Genomic DNA, 7,608 nt, shown 5'->3' on the forward strand with positions numbered 1-7,608 from the left:
TTGTTGGACATGTCTCCTCTCGAGATTAGTTTATAAAAATACTATTTAGTTTAAAAAAAAATACAATTCAGCCCCTTTCAAATTAGAAAATGTTGGAATTCCTGTGTCAGAACACTCCCATCCATGAGAGCCACTTCCATCAATACCAAGTCATTTCTTGTTGTTTCTGTAATATTGTTCAATTAAGAACAATGTGAAACAAGAAGTGCTCAGAGATGCTGATTCTAATTCTCATCAGCAGGAAAGGTCAGCGCTCATTCCATCTAATTCCCCTTCTCTGGGTCTGAGGCCTCATGTTGCTATGCATTTGGGCAATCCAGTTATACAACAAAGTTCCTTGGCCATAAACATCTAAAATGATCGATGGTAGGTTTCACATCAATTTTTCAAGTGCTTTGGTTGCTCTCCATTATTAGAACATTGGGTCAAGTCATCTTTCTTGAGACAGACATTACCCTTCTAATTTCCCATCGATTTCTAGTCTGTCGATCAGCTGATCTGTTTGGCTTATTTTAGAAAACCACTCGGTAGAGCAGAGCATCTCACAATTAAATATCTGTCAATTTTATGTCATATGGCTATTGCAACGGTCCAACTCATGTCTCCTTCTGCGTCTGACTGGAGGCTGGTCTGTTTTCAGAGGTGCTCATGAGGTTCCCTGAAGAGCCAAATGAGGAAGGTCACCTTCAAAATCATCCAGGTGCCATCCTGAAGAAAGTTTGCCCCAAATAATTAGACTGTGGTGTTTGATATTGTCAGAAAACTAAGAACAAGACAGTGGGACTCTGGTTAGAGTGTACACAACTATTTCTCCTGGAGGGTTGGTGAGGGGGTGCTTAAGGCTTAAACAGGAGACACACACTGTCTCACAGTTCTGGGGGCGGGGAGTCTGACGTCAAGGTGTTGGCAGGGCTGGTTCCTCAGAAGGCTTGGAAGAAAGGTCTGCTCCTGCCTCCTCTCTCCTTCCCTGACTCGTAGATGCCTCACCCCAGTCTCTGCCTTCAAGTCCACACAGAATTCTTCCCGGGTGAGTCTGTTTCTTCCTGTGGCTGCTTTTCCTTTGTGTGTCCTGTTCCTGCTTTTCTAAGGACACCAGTCATGGGATTCAGATCCACCCTACTCTGATATGATCTCATCTTAACTAATTATCTTTCCAAATTTGTACAGATTTACATGCTTTGCATAATCATACAGATTATGTCATTTCACGTTTCCACTCCAAGTTCACCTCCTTAGAGAGGCCTTCCTTGGCAGCGACTTTTAAAAATAGCCCGCTCTCCTCTCCTACTGGGTCCCCTCGCTCTGATCCATTTTCTTGATAGTGTTTCTCCTGCTCTGGAACTACCTGACATATAGATGTTTGTTCCTCGTTTCTCACTTATCCTAAGGACTAAAAAGTCACTGCATGAGAACGGTGACTTGGTGGATTTGGGTCACCGCACATCCCTGGCACCTGTTAGAGAATAAGCATTAAACAACTCTTTATTTAAGAAATGAATGAACAGCCCTTCAGTCCATACAGGAGAGATTCATGACTATGTCAATTGAAAAAGCCAGATCATGACTCACGACCTCGCTTTGACTGCGGCCAGAGTTGACTAGGCGGTCATACAACTTAAAGACAGGTAGTAAACCTCAATCATAAATGGAATGCAGGCTGTTTTTAATTATTCTTATAAATAAATATTAGAGGGGCGCAGGGGTGGCTTAGTCAGTTACATGTCTGCCTTCGGCTCAGGTCCTGATCCCAGCGTCTTGGGATTGAGCCCCATGTCGGGCTCCCTGCTCAGTGGGGAGCCTGCCTCTCCCTCTCTCCCCTAATCGTGCTCTATCTCTCGCCCTCTCTCTCAAATAAATAAATAAAATCTTGAAAAAAAAATAAAAATAAATAAATATTAGAAAGTATCGTGATGGTCTCTTTCCCAGTTTATCCTTCCTTACTGGAGAAACCCTGGTGATGAAATTAATTAAATTAGCTTTTCTTTACTCCTTACCTGGCATAAGTCATCATCTGCTACCGGCCAGTAGAAACCTGGCCCCTTTGCAGGATGCATTAAATTCTGGCTCATCTGTTCAAGTGAGTAAGAATAAACATATATATTTATTCTATGGAATACCAAGATGTGCCATTTCTTGGAGTCCACATTGATCTCTACTTCTCTTGACTCAACTTCCTTCTCTCCAGTCAGTGTACTTAGAAAGTTTTCTCCCCAGGCTCCAATACTGGCTTTCACTGGGAGTCAAAATTAAGAACTATGGCTCTGTCTTCTCCTGGCTTCTGGACAGTATAAGAAAATGCATCCTGTCGAGGTAGAAGCCCCTACCCCGGAGGAAGGCGCCGCCCCGGCCTAGGCATGTGGGAAAGCAGGGAGCCCCAGTCACAGACGCACAAGTTCTTCTTCTTTGTGGGCATTCACTTCTTTACGTAAATTGTCTTCATCTGCTCAAAAAATGTGTAAGTCATTGTCCGTGTCATGCACAGTTAATCATGGCAATCGGAGAGCAGCAGCAGATGACATACACAACAGAAATTGTAACCATTATGGCTAAAGACACAACATGAGGTTAATTTCCCAATGTTGCAAAACAGCCAGCAAATCTGTAAATCGGGGCTGTGGCTGCACATCTTCTGGGAACAATCTGTGATCGATGTAAGTGAGGCACATACACGTTAAGGGTGTCCGTGTATAAGTGAGGGCTAAGTCAGTTCTCTGTTTTGGTTATATAATCTCATTTACTTACCATAGTTACTTCGATCTAGGTGGAAAGTTTGGAGCTGGAACAACCAATTGGCGATAGTCATTAGAAATACAATGTGCAACCACTGACATTGCTCCCTGAAGAACAGGAGGAGAGAAGACGGTTCCATGAAGCATAGTTAATCCCACACGTTAACCCCAGAACCACCGCATCCAGGAATTTGGAAGATAACATACACCAAGGGGAAGAAAGTAGCAACCTTCAGAACCACCTTTGTGTTCATTTGCAGAGACACCAAATAGGCTGCAAGGAGTTCGGAGGTTTTATTTATGGACACATGGACGTATATCCACACCTTCCAAGCCTTGCTGGAAAAAAAATCTCCGTTAAAGGGATCTTTACTCTGGGGAAAAGACTTACAGAGTTTTACTTGGCTGTCAGCTTAAGAATTCATTCTAGGATGGGCTGATATTCACAAACAAACGTTTCTGAAGCAATTATTTAAACTGTTTATTGATGAATTGAATATTCGAGTCCAGAAAAGTGAAGGAAGGGGGAATTGCCTGTATTCCCACATTAGCCGTTAGGAATGTACAGAGGCAGGAAGAATTTCAATTGTTTTGCTGGTGAGAGTGAAGTCAAAATGTGTCAAAGCTGCTGCCTCCTTCTGTGGCCCATGTGGATACTTGTCCCTGAGGAGGAGAGTGTCACTTCACACATCAGAGACGCCATCTGAGAGGACGTCTGTCCTGAAGGATGGTCACTAGAACAGCTCTGTGTCATCATCGAGAGGCACTGCCGGGCAGGACCACCTTCTCCTTCATCTCGAAGCAGCAAATAGGATCTGCGGAGCCTTCTGCGTCCAGCACCTGAGTTCCCTCATCTCCCCCTGCCGAGCTGCTGCAGAAGGTAAGTGTGTGTTACGTTGTGTTTCCGGCTAAAATGCTCTACAGCCCCCACCAAAGTATCGGGGTCCGGAGGTGATGGGAGTGTTCCTTGCTGTGAAACCAGAGAGGATACTGCTCTTGTCAGCCCCCGCCCCTCACCCTTTGGCTTCTGGAGAGCTCTAGGAGGTGAGCTCCCCTCAAAGCGACGGGGGCTGGTCTGGGGAAATAAGAGCCCTCGTGTCTCCACAGAAGACACCCATGCACGCGTTTAGACTCCAAAATCCTCGGGCCTCAGGCCTGTTCCTAGGGAACCTCTCCGGAGACAGAAACATACCCTCCCAGTGATGGGACAGACAAGAGCAGAATGACAGGGTTCACATTAGAAGATCCTTGTGACCCTTTGGCAGAATCCCTAAAATACCCAGGAGAGAAGGAACTCATCAAGTCAACTGCACATGTCCCAGGGTTAAATCAACCTCACCAGAAACCCGCATGAGCCAGGGCACCCAGCGTTGCATGTCACCCTCTGCCTCTGACACTCCCCAAAGAGATAAGCACAGTCTGTCCTGTGAAAAAGGTGGGGACTCAGAATTTTAGACGCACTCTCTTCCCTTGACACATCTAGGAGGCTCAAAAGGACAGAGAGATCGAGCATATAAATCAGTTAGAAAGATACATTTTTTCCTTCTGTATGCAGCGAAGGCAACAGGAGATGGTAAGAGGCAGTGATTCCGTATTTTCATTGTCTGGAACAGAGAACCAGTGGAAATTCTAAAATCAGACTTGAAATGGGAGGGCTGCACCTGAATTTCCTGGTTGATTATAGTCATGCAGGGGCTGTGGACAGAGGCAGAGAGAGGTATGGGAGCGGTTTGGCCAGGGGCGCCTATGAAATGCCCGACAGCACCCTGCTTTTCCCCTTCCCAGCCCTACACACCCCTAGAGACACCTAATTTACTATTTGAGATACTTTATCTTCCCTTCCTAAGCATAAGCACTGTGACAGCAGTATGTGTTCTGCTCCTTAAAGTATATTTTATCCCCTCACCCCAAATTTTACAACTTATTATGAGTATAGCTTTGTGGGTAAGAACCATCATTGGAGTTAGAAAACCACACTCTACTGCCTGCTAGCTGTGTGGGCTTGAGTCAGTTGTTCAACCTCTCTGAGCCTCAGTTTCCTAATAAGTACAATGGGGATAATAGTGCCTGGTACAGTAAAAATGGAATGAGGTGGAGCCCACAGGGACCTTAGCACAGTGCCTGAAACATCAGAAGCCCTAGGGAAGTGGGTGCTCTTATTTAATGTTAATTATTCTAATATTACGACGTCGAGACTCTACTATTCACCACACCAAACCCAGAGAAATACGGAGCTTGAGTGCTTATGTACAACCATAGAGTCACTGTTGTTCAAAGAGCCAAAGGCCCAAAATGGAGTCGCTGGTGCTAATCCCCACACCAGGAAACCAAGGCAGTAGCTAATTGCAATGTCCGCTTGTCCCGGGACTGGAACCATCACCAAGGAATCTCTAATTACCTGGTCTGCACTACTAATGAGGCAATGCTCTCTACAGATGCCTTCTGCCCCCCAGACGAGGGACAGAAGCAATCCACTCTCCTCATTCCTGCCTGTAGAGGCCGCCCGTGTCATACATCTCCTCAGGGCTCCTTACCTGCTGCTTGCCGGACGGGATGCTGCCCGGCTCATGAGTTATTGAATTAAGCCAATAAGACCTTTACGTTTGTCTCAGTTGAATTTCATTCTTTAACAACATACACAGAACATTCTTCCCCACACTCCCCTGCCACCTCTTCCTTCTCCTTCAGTAACGCTTTCACTGCACCAGGCCACTGAATTTGGATGATTAATTTTTTCTTTGCAAATACAGCACTTACTTCTCCAGCACGCTCTCTTCCCAGTGACAAGACCGTGGAGGTCATCTGAGTGGGCGGCTCTCAGAACCCATTAGCAACCCCGCAGCCCAAGCCACCCTGGCTTGTGATTTCCATGGTGGAGGCGGAAGGCAGGGACCGCCACCCGGGAGAATGGCCTACGGCAGCAGAGCTTGGAGCAGAGCCGGGACCTCAGTTCCTGGCCCTCAGACCATATCTCGCCTCTGTGCAGCATTCCCTCCCCAGCCACTGCGGCTCTGCCTCTCAGGCCCCAGGCTGCCCTGGGATGGGCAGAGTCGGCAGCCTCCCCCCCCACCCCCGCTCCTCTGCAGAACACATTTGCCACGGGCAGCCTCAGAGTGAACATGTTCCTTTTTCCATCTGACTCGCCACGCCCAGTGGCAGTATTTTCGGCAGGGACCTGGCTGCCCTGCCTGCTGTGCGGTGCTTTTCATTACTGGTGAAGATTTCCCGAGAAGATTCATTAAATATTGAGCTGGAGGTCTGCTATCAATTTGGTGCCCCAGGAATACAAACAAGGAGAATTTCTAGGCTGATTTGATTATTCGTGGTCTGAAAACATATGTAATTGCGCACACTTACCTAGCACACACGGCGGGGGCTGGGCCACGTAGCCGTTCATCCTGCATTATTCGGGATAGGCTTTCTGAAGCACAGCTGCTTCTTTATCACGTCTCTGATTGGGAATCTGCCACACTCTCGCTGCAAAAGATTACTGGGGGATGAATATTTTAACTATTTAATTGAACAGAGCACAGATCCTGTCCTAAGGGTATAGCATTTTTCAGCGCAGCTTTTGAGACTGTCAAGGCATTGAATCTAAGCCTCCTGAAATACAAAGTAGTAGGTGTCAATCACTAGATCACTTTTATTTTCCTTTAGAACCTCCCCTTTGGAAAACGGTCGTGACTCAGCTTTTATGTCATGCCCATGACTAACTAGAAACATGAATCAGCCACATGCATGAAGGATTATCCTGAAAAAACTCAAAACTGGGATATTATTCTCATTTTACACATGAAGAAAGTACAAGGAGGGAAACCTTCCTAATCTTGACCAGATTAGTAGAATCCCGACCATTTTCACCATGCTAATTTGTGTGACTTTTGTCACCGGCTCCGAACTGTAATTATGCCTAAAGGGCCCTGAAGTAGCCTTTTCCAAAGAGGTTTCTGCAAAACATTTGTCTAAAATGTACCCCTGCTCCCTCCTCAGCCGAATAGTCCAGACAAAAAGGGCTTCTTACTTAAAGAAGCTTTGAGGATGCCATGGTTTACCGGCTGTGCCCGCATAACCAGAATGTATGTCACTGAAGACTGTGAGGTCCTTTCAGGAAGGGACATGTTTCATTTTCGGTGGTCCAAATTGATTTGGCAAGAAACCTTTTATTGAGTTACACTTGTTCCGTACTACAAAACCAGCTTTAGAGAAAGTTCTTTTAAGACATAGGCTCCTCGTTTCCTTTAATATGAAATAATCATCTTCTCAACAATCATGGGAAACACTCGGAGCATCTCTGAGCCATTAACGCAAACATCAACAAATGAGCCCTTCATCTTTCTTTGACAAAGGAGTAGAGAATGAAGGTGGTTTTTCTGTTTTTTGTTGGTTTTTGTTCTTATCGCAGTCTTCTGTGGTGAAGGTGAATTATCCACACCCACATTGTCTGCATAGACCGCGAGAACCGTCCGCTGGGCTTGCTGGTCACCCCTTCCCTCCTCACCCCTTTCCCCAGGCGATGTGTAGTCCCGGCCGACTTCTTGGTGCAGGCGTCTCGTCACCAGCTGCTCCTCAGCGAGGCCAGCATGAACGCACCTGGGGCTGTGCTAAGGCTCCAGGGCCAGCCCCCTAGATCACAAATGTCTTCGATGGCTCTCCCCTTCCCGTGGTATAATTGGGTCCATTGCTCATCTGTCATGACCAAAGTAGAAACAGGCAACAGGCCATCTGTTCCACTTTCCCAAGATCTTCCTCGGCGAGGCCGCATCTCTGCGGTTCATTGTTACCATGGTGAGGCGCGCCCATGGTAACGGTGCACTGTGTGGCCCCGGAGCTGCCCCCTTGGCCGCCCGAGGGACACTGACTCAGCATCACGTCCTTCAGT

At 46.7% G+C, this 7,608-nt stretch overlaps 1 long non-coding RNA gene across 1 annotated transcript in view; it reads left to right on the forward strand.

Moving 5' to 3' along the window:
• LOC125078960 (uncharacterized) overlaps positions 1-5,817 on the forward strand; it is a 34,399-nt gene extending 28,582 nt beyond the window's left edge. The window contains exons 2-3 of the long non-coding RNA XR_007121022.1: positions 2,762-3,609; positions 5,495-5,817. This is a non-coding gene — a long non-coding RNA (uncharacterized LOC125078960). The remainder of the gene's footprint in view (positions 1-2,761; positions 3,610-5,494) is intronic.
• Positions 5,818-7,608: the final 1,791 nt, after the last annotated feature.

Source organism: Lutra lutra, chromosome 10, assembly GCF_902655055.1.
Source record: "Lutra lutra chromosome 10, mLutLut1.2, whole genome shotgun sequence".
Lineage (NCBI taxonomy): Eukaryota > Metazoa > Chordata > Mammalia > Carnivora > Mustelidae > Lutra > Lutra lutra.